General features: G+C 33.8%; 1 pseudogene; it reads right to left on the bottom strand.

The window, feature by feature from the left end:
- Positions 1-8,005: 8,005 nt before the first annotated feature.
- Positions 8,006-8,156, bottom strand: LOC123459758 (annotated as a pseudogene).
- Between the last annotated feature and the right edge of the window lie 251 nt (positions 8,157-8,407).

The raw sequence follows: 8,407 nt of genomic DNA, 5'->3' as shown, positions 1-8,407 counted from the left end.
ATATTTATGATTTTCATATGTATCTGGCCACTCTTAAAATTATGATGTGAGATAGCTAATTAATGTCCATAGAGTAAAAACATACCAACATGTCATTTGAATTCTGGGCTACATAGAATGCTCCAGTTTCTATTAAAAATGATCACTCATTTGTCAGGTCATTAATTATTTCAGGCTAAATTGAGTAGAGAAAGTGAACTCTAAAAATCACTTATTAACATCAGAATATGGATAACTAGTATGCTATGGTGCCATCACCTGAAAATTTCATACCTTGAAACAGGAGAAATCCAATTATTTTAGTTATTAGTGAAGCAAATAAATCAATTAACCTCATCTTCTCTATTTTTTGAAGGAAGATAGTATATGTTTTAAATAAAATAACACATGAAACGACAATACTGAAAAATTAATATAAACATAGTTGTTAACATATGTATGAAAATTAAAGGTAGATAATGTTGGAACAGTAGAGTCTTTGGTAATACCTTATTCAATAGTATGTAATATGGCAAGCTTTACCATGTATGGATAGTTATATGTACACAAGTTCAATTTTCATGCATTGTCTTTGGCAAAGTACCATTGAAAAATTTCCTGTAGTGGTTGAAGTTTCTCTGCTTAGGATTTTAGAGAATATAAGTAGCATCTGCATTTCAGTCCTGTTTTTGTAAGCATGTTTTATCTTTTCAGCTAAGGAATGAAATGAAACTAAAGATATTCTAAAACTCCTGATACTCAGCTTGTGTGAATTATGTCTTCACATTCCAAACACTTACAGAAGAATCAGAATCAGATATTTTCCCATAAACATGCACATAAAAATTAATTTCCAGATTCATTGTGGTATGATTGTTTGGTAAAAACATACAAACTTGATGTGCATGGTGACATCCTGAGACGCATACACTTGGTGAAATGATGATTACTCAGTGTTTGAGGGTTCTCTAAACGAACAGCATCCCGAGAATGTCTACACATTACAAAGGGGTTTATTTGATTAGCTTACACAATATTGGCTGTACAGTCCACCAATAGCTGTCTTGTGGCTGGAAGTTATGAAGACATGTAGGTGCTAAGTCAAAAAGGCTACATATCTCAGCGGTCCTAGTTTGGCACTGAATTTCTTGGAGATTCCTAGAGAGCTTCTGGCTTTCAGTTCATGTTGGAAAGCTGATGACAGTGGATTCCAAATTCTGCCAAGGGTAACAGAAAAAGTGTAGGTCCGTGCTCCAGCAAATGTTAGAGGCAGCCATGGAAAAGGTCTTGTGTTCTCTCAGAGCTTCCTTATCTATAGTGACCACAGAAGAGAAGAGCCACTCTGGAGGTAGGTTTTGGCCCTCAGTTAACCCTTCCTGGAAACAGCCCCAGATCTGCCCAAGAGGTGTGTCTCTTACTTGATTCCTAATCTGAGCAAGTTGACTCACAGATGATTTCCAATTTGTTCCTCCTTCAGATTTTCTAAAGCTGTGCTTTTACTCTAGTTTTAATTTTTCAGCACCAGTGATGAACACACTGAAACAGAAGCAACAAGGACAAGCTGACAAGAATTTTGCCAATGAGGACACTTTATTTTTTGTCAATGTGTATGTGATTTGGTGGTGGTGGTGGTGGTGTGTGTGGGGGGGTATATGCACATGCATGTACCCTTATAGTACCCCATGCACTTATCTGTAGTGGCAAGAGCACAACATCCGATGTCTCACTCCATTACTCCTCTGTTCATTTTTGTTTTGAGCTTGAGTCTTGTTATGGAGACTGGAGCTTGCTGATTTTTGCAAGCCTGGGTGATTCCCTACTCCCTGTTCCTCCTTGCAAGACTGTACAGGAGCTTGATGGCCACACCCAGCTGCTTATGTGGGATCTGGAGATTCAAATTCAGGCAGTTGCAGGCCTTCTCAGGTCTCATGCTTGCACAGAAAGTGTACTTAACTGCTGAGACATCTCTCTAGCCCAAGGGAATGTATATTTCTAAATGCCTAATTCTAAATAAAACTTAAGGGTTAATTTTTTTCTCAAAAGTATACTAAGTAAAATATCTGAGAAATTATGCATTTGATTAAAATAACAATAACATAGAATATCAAGGTATCCATTTCTTATGTACTTTCTAAATATAAAATTGTCTCAGCAATAATTATGAAGAAATAATTAAATTACAGGGTGCCATATGTAGTGACTTTTATAGTTGCATTTATATTGATTACATGTAATTTTTATAGCAAGCCTCTTTTAAATTTATAAGGGAATTTGGCAATTAAATGGTTTACTTTATTTCATGATACATGATACAGTCCAGGTGCTGTGAAAAAGCTGTCTGAATTTAAATTTGTAGTTTCACTCTATTTAAAATTATCCTGATTGAGCTGAGTGTGGTGGTGCATACCTTTAATCCCAGCACTCAGGAAGCAGAGGTAGGAAGATTGCTGTGAGTTTCAGACCACCCTGAGACTACATAGTGAATTCCAGGTCAACCTGAGCCAGAACAAGACCCTACCTCAAAAAAAATTATCCTGATTGGCATTTGTATTAATAACTATAGGATAGATAGAATAATACTGATATTAGTGTACATTGATCATCCCTTCCTCTGTGAAAATATATTGGATTATATATTTTAATGTTATAATATTAAGAAATATTTCATATTCTCCTGACATAATTATTATTTTCAAATGTTAAAAGATAATATTTAGATCAATCGATATTGACATAACAATTTATAATAAAATGGGGTCCTTTTACCTCTATAAACATGCATTTTATTCTCGTTAGTGCTTCCTCTTTTGACATTGTATAATTTGACAGTCATGTACATTATATACTAGCCAAATTAAAAGGTAGTTCATTTTATCAGGGATTTAGAGCTGATTTCTATAAGATCAGAATTTTGGAGGCTAGGCCAGAAGAATTACAATAATTTCAAAGCCAGTCTGTGCTCCAAAGTGAGTTCAAGGTTATACTGGGCCAAAATGAAAACCTGCCTCAAAAAGAAGAGATACTATATTTAAATTTAAAAATTAAAAGTTTATTTGTAATGAATTTTACATTCTACTCATGATTAATTGTCAAATTAATTCATATGTAAAATCCCAGGAGAGATCATTGATACATTTTATTCTACATAAGAGCAAAGTATGTTCCCAAATAAAATGAAAAACCCAATTCTGATATTTATATTTTCATTTTCATTGTTTCATTTATTCTATTAGAAAGCACAATTTCTAAAAATGATAATTTCAAGGATCAAATATGGGAAAATTACATCTCATATCTGCATGCCTGACTTTACATACTTTAATGGTTTGCTCTTTAAAAATACATGAAGTTCATCTTAATTCCTTCAACTTGACACCTTCATTTTATTACTTTAATAAAAAAGCACCTTATGAACACAATCAAAATATTGTTTTAAAAGTGATTTTTTTAAGTCTATATAAAGATTTCATTCTTCAAATAATTAAGTAAAATGTGTCACCTGAAGCCAGGGAAAAATACACAACTAATTGGACCACATGGGGATCACACCTCTGATGCTGCCACAGAGACACATGGAGAAAAAAATTAAGATTCCCTCGGATGTTGAACTCAGGGCATGGTGATGCTGAGCGCTCTAGAAATCACCTCCTCCACTAGGGTGTGACAGCCCTGTGTATGTCACAGATTTATGAGCAAATGTTGCAATGTGGTAAAGATTTGGTCAAATAATTTTCTTATTCTTAACTCAGTAACAATAGGAAATGGTATCAAACAATTGCCAAAGATGAGCACAGAAATTTAACTGATGGTACCTAAGGAAGATTATTATAGTGGAATAATGGAAACAATACATTGTATTCCTGTCTTATTCCCATGAGTGCTATATTTGACTGCATAATTAATCTGTGGTATTGATTATTTTCCGAAGGCAGTGTGTGTCAAATCATAAATATTCCTCCTCATCTTCCCACTCCTTTTCCTTAATGCAAAATATGTTATTTTCTTATCATAATAATCTATGTAAAAGTTATTTTATATGTGAAAGTAGTCATCACATCTAGGTATATTTGTGAAATGTTACAAAAATTAAATACTTTGTGGGTATTGAACACATAAACATACACATTTCCTTAGATTGTTGCTAATAATGAACAATTATTCAAAGATCTAAGGACTGCTAATAAATACAATTTATTTAATACTGTTTATACTGTAAGACTTTCTATGACTGAGCAATAATCTAATGAAGGAAATGTATATCACACACATTTTAATAATGTTTGAATACGTTCAGACAACAAGGGTAATTAATTCTTCTTGCAATACAAACTCAACTACATCTGTGCCTCTGTTTTTTCTGTATTTTCTAAAACTGGGATTTTATTCTAGCTTCCAGTGTTTGACATAAGTAATGAACATACAGAAATAGAGACAACAATGACAAAATCTCATGGGCAGCCCCCACTCAAAGAACCATAAATAGCTAGATTATAGATCATCATTAAAACATCTTTATTTCCATTAATAAGTTCATTTAACACACATTTCCATAACCTCTGGAACTATGATAGCTTCAGATGGAACAATATGGTCAGAAGTTTCCAGGCAATCAAGGAATGGACAGTGAAAAATCATCTATAATTATTATAATATCTAAGCCTCTATTGCTAATGTTAAGAACATAAGACAGGAGATAGGACCTATCCAAAAACTAGTGTTAATACATTTTAGTCATGCATTGAACATCATTGGGGCGAAGATCCATATTTTTTGACTATAAAAGTTATTTATATAGTTGTGCATGGGTAACTCAGAGCTCAGGATAGGTAAATATTTCATAGATGAAAAAAGTCAGAATGACTCAAGAAATAATTACAGGACAAGTATGTGCAAGTTTGTCACATTAGACAGATAAAAACTGTATGTCTCTAAGACCCTTACAGGAAAAGTTGCTCTCAGATATTCTAGACATCTATACTGCCCATAGGTGGTAATGCCTTTATACACTATAAGAGAACACCACAGACTGCGTAGTTTATAAACAGTTCAAGCTTATTTCTCACAGTTTAAACTCTGGGAAGTCCAAGATAAGGTGTTCCTGGTGGTCTCTTAATGTTTCCAGGTTTGTTGACACCTTACTGAAAGGACTGAGGAAAGACTCAAATAGAAATGTGCAGACCCCTTACAGTGAGCAAAACAAGAGTGACAGTCTGAAAATGCAGCTGAAAGTAAAGTGGCCATTTGGTGGAGAGGTTCAGGTGCACCAGGACTGGCCTGGGAGATTTTAGGAGAGGATACAAATTAGGATACCCTTTGGGTTAATGCTCTGTTTGGACAGGTTTGGGTTTTAAAATGTTTTCTGAACGTGTTCATAAGGTGGTAAATTAGAGGTATTTCTCTTAAAGTTCACTTTGTGGTCACACTTTGTCTTTGTGCCCAAGCACCTAAAACCTGTCCATGGCATGGGCCTCTGCTATTCTGTTCTCTGATCTATCTAAAATATATATTTCAATAACCTGTCACAAAGAACAGTCACAAAGGTGGGCCGGGCTGGAGGCCACAGAGTTTCTTTGCAGTGGCTAGAGGCCCTGGGGTGTCCATTCTCTCAATCTACACTCCACCCCATCTGTCTGCTTCTTTCTCTCTCTCGCTCTCAATAAATTAAAAAAATATATATTTTTGAAAAAAAAATAGAATAGTTACAAAAAGGAAGGCAAAGTTAGCTCAGTGGGTGGAGTGGAGTTTACATGCAGCATGGTGAGGTGGGGCCAGTGGGGGTTCCTTGTTCTTCAGTTGCATTTTTTTAGGAGAAGGTGGTATTTTCTACTAGAGTCAGTTTCCCATGGGGCTAAACTTTCCCCAATGTTTTCCTGCCTCAAATGTGCTGAAAGACATGTGTATGGTCAAAGTTGGGTCCAAATGGCACCTTGAGGGGATTCATCCTTAAGGAAGAAATAATTCATTGGCAGAGGACCTAAGGGTAGAAATGGTGACTTCTTTCCATCATCCTAGTATCAGACTGCAAATATCTGCCCCCACCCCCAGGATTCTTCTTTCCCCTACATGGTTAACATGGGGATTAAATTTCAAAATGTGTTTTGGAAGAAACAAAGACATTAAAATGTAGCATCTAGGAAAACAGACCCCAAAAAAGAAAATAAGAAAAAAAAAAAAAAAAACTAACAAGCTTCTGTCCAGTTGAAAGATAGTATCTCTATCGTCAAAGAGAAAATTGCTTTGGTAAATGAAAGGTGTAATCATTATGTTTTTTAATGACTCCTTAATTTTCCATAATTCACATGAATTTTAAGCCAGTTTAAGGATTTGAACTGTTACAGAAACCTTGATATATATCAACTATAACTTGAAAGGCAATTTGGAATAGTTGACCCCCATTCATGATTTATAATTAAGAAGGATAAAAGCTTAGCAATGTGCTGTGCATGGCCTTAATATTGAAAACTGCCAACTTAAAAAAAAATAAAGAAGAAAGGAAGGAAGGAAGGAAGGAAGGAAGGAAGGAAGGAAGGAAGGAAGGAAGGAAGGAAGGAACAAAAACATTCATTTTTGCCCTAGATTGCCCAGAAGACTCATCAGTTTAGACAGGCATTTGAATCTGATTTATGGGTTAACAGTTTTCATTCTACCTCTTAAGAATAATTTTTAAAAGTATGTTATGAGGCATTTGTGAAAAATTACATTCAAATAAGGGAATCACAGCATAAATTACTAAACTATCAAACATATTTTAGTTTTTTAAGGATTTAAATTTAAACAGATTAAAAAAGTGAAAGAAAATTTGACTATGTTTAAATTTTATAGTGGTGTTAACATTCAACATGATAGGATCTTGATATAATTTTACTTAGCTTATTTAGTTAAATAGACCTAAAATCAAGTAATATTTTCAGTTTCATTATATTCAAATGAATATGAAGTTGAATGGGACAGTCTCTTACATTGAAAATTTTCACACAAGTGTGCACACGTGTGCATGCATGAGCGCGCGCACACACACACACACACACACACAGACTATTTGAAACAAATCATTTATGTAGAAAATCCAAGGACTAAGACAGACTAAAATGAATTTAGAAAGGGGCTATGTCCTAAATATAATAGCTCACTAGTAAAACCTAAATATTATCTGAAGTGTCTTCAAGCCTCAAAATACCATTGCCATCAAATAATTCATCCCAATGAAATTGTGCTGTTAACATTTGTGAATGGTAAAAATAATTTCTATCTGATTAATTCTAAGCAAATCATCACTCTAAGTGTTAAAATATTGTATACATTTTAAAGTATTTTTCTTTCTATACTGAACTCTTAAAGCAAGGGTGATGTTTTCCTGATGAACCGGATACCAGCACAAAGGGGAAGGAGACCAACACAGAGAAAAATCTACTCCTACCAAATCAGAGAGCCAGAGCCTCAGAGGCTCCCAACACCTCATCACTGAGGCACACCAAAAATGAACCCAACATGGCTCAGGGAAATTTTGTGGAAGAGGGGGCGGAAAGAATGTCAGAGTCACATGTTGGGTCATGTTATGCAGAGACATTTATTGTATCAATAACTGTGGGTTAACTCCACAATACACGACCCATTTACATCAACAAGGAGGGTCCAATGGGAGGGGGTAGATCATGGATGAGCTTAAACAATGGTACCAAACTGCCTGTATTTGCTGAAAAGAAAACTAATAAATTAAATTTAAAAATAAAAAAATAATAAATAAATACAAGCCAAAATTACCACTATTTTAAGTTGGTTTTTCATAACTAACATACTGAGACTGTTCCACACTTTGTAATACTAGTGTAAACTAGTATTAACATAATCCTAAATTATATAGTAGTAACTGGTTGAATTTAATACAGTTAAATATTCATGCTTTTGGTCACTGAAATATTGTGTTAAATATTTAATGCTAAATAATGCTTTTAATAAGTGCTTTATTCTAAATTACATCCAAGTCTCTTTTATATGGTGCATTATACTTCTTTTTTATTTTTATTTTTAAAATATGGAACACTTCACAAATTTGCATGTCGTCCTTGCACAGAGGCCATGCTAATATTAATGCTCATAACTGTAAAAATCTCAGTGTTCCTACTCAACTTCTTATATTATTGCTAATCTAAAGTGAAAGTCTTGTAACATACAGACATTTCTACAAAGTGATCTTAAAGGTTTTCCTATATATTAATTTATATCAACATTTAATTTTCACAGTTAAAGGACAATAGCAATTTTTAGTTTGTCATTTTTAAATTTTATTTTTGAGATAAGTGACTTACTTTTCTTTGTTTTTCTTGGTAATTCTATAGCATCATAATATTATTCAATATTTCAATTTCATCAGTTAAAATAATGCTATGTTAATTTTATTTTTATATTTAACTTGCCCTTGTGGAACATA

Source organism: Jaculus jaculus, chromosome 3 (genome assembly GCF_020740685.1).
Source record: "Jaculus jaculus isolate mJacJac1 chromosome 3, mJacJac1.mat.Y.cur, whole genome shotgun sequence".
NCBI classification, from domain to species: Eukaryota; Metazoa; Chordata; class Mammalia; order Rodentia; family Dipodidae; genus Jaculus; species Jaculus jaculus.
Note: the sequence above shows the minus strand (reverse complement) of the source record. Positions and strands in the feature narration are given on the sequence as shown.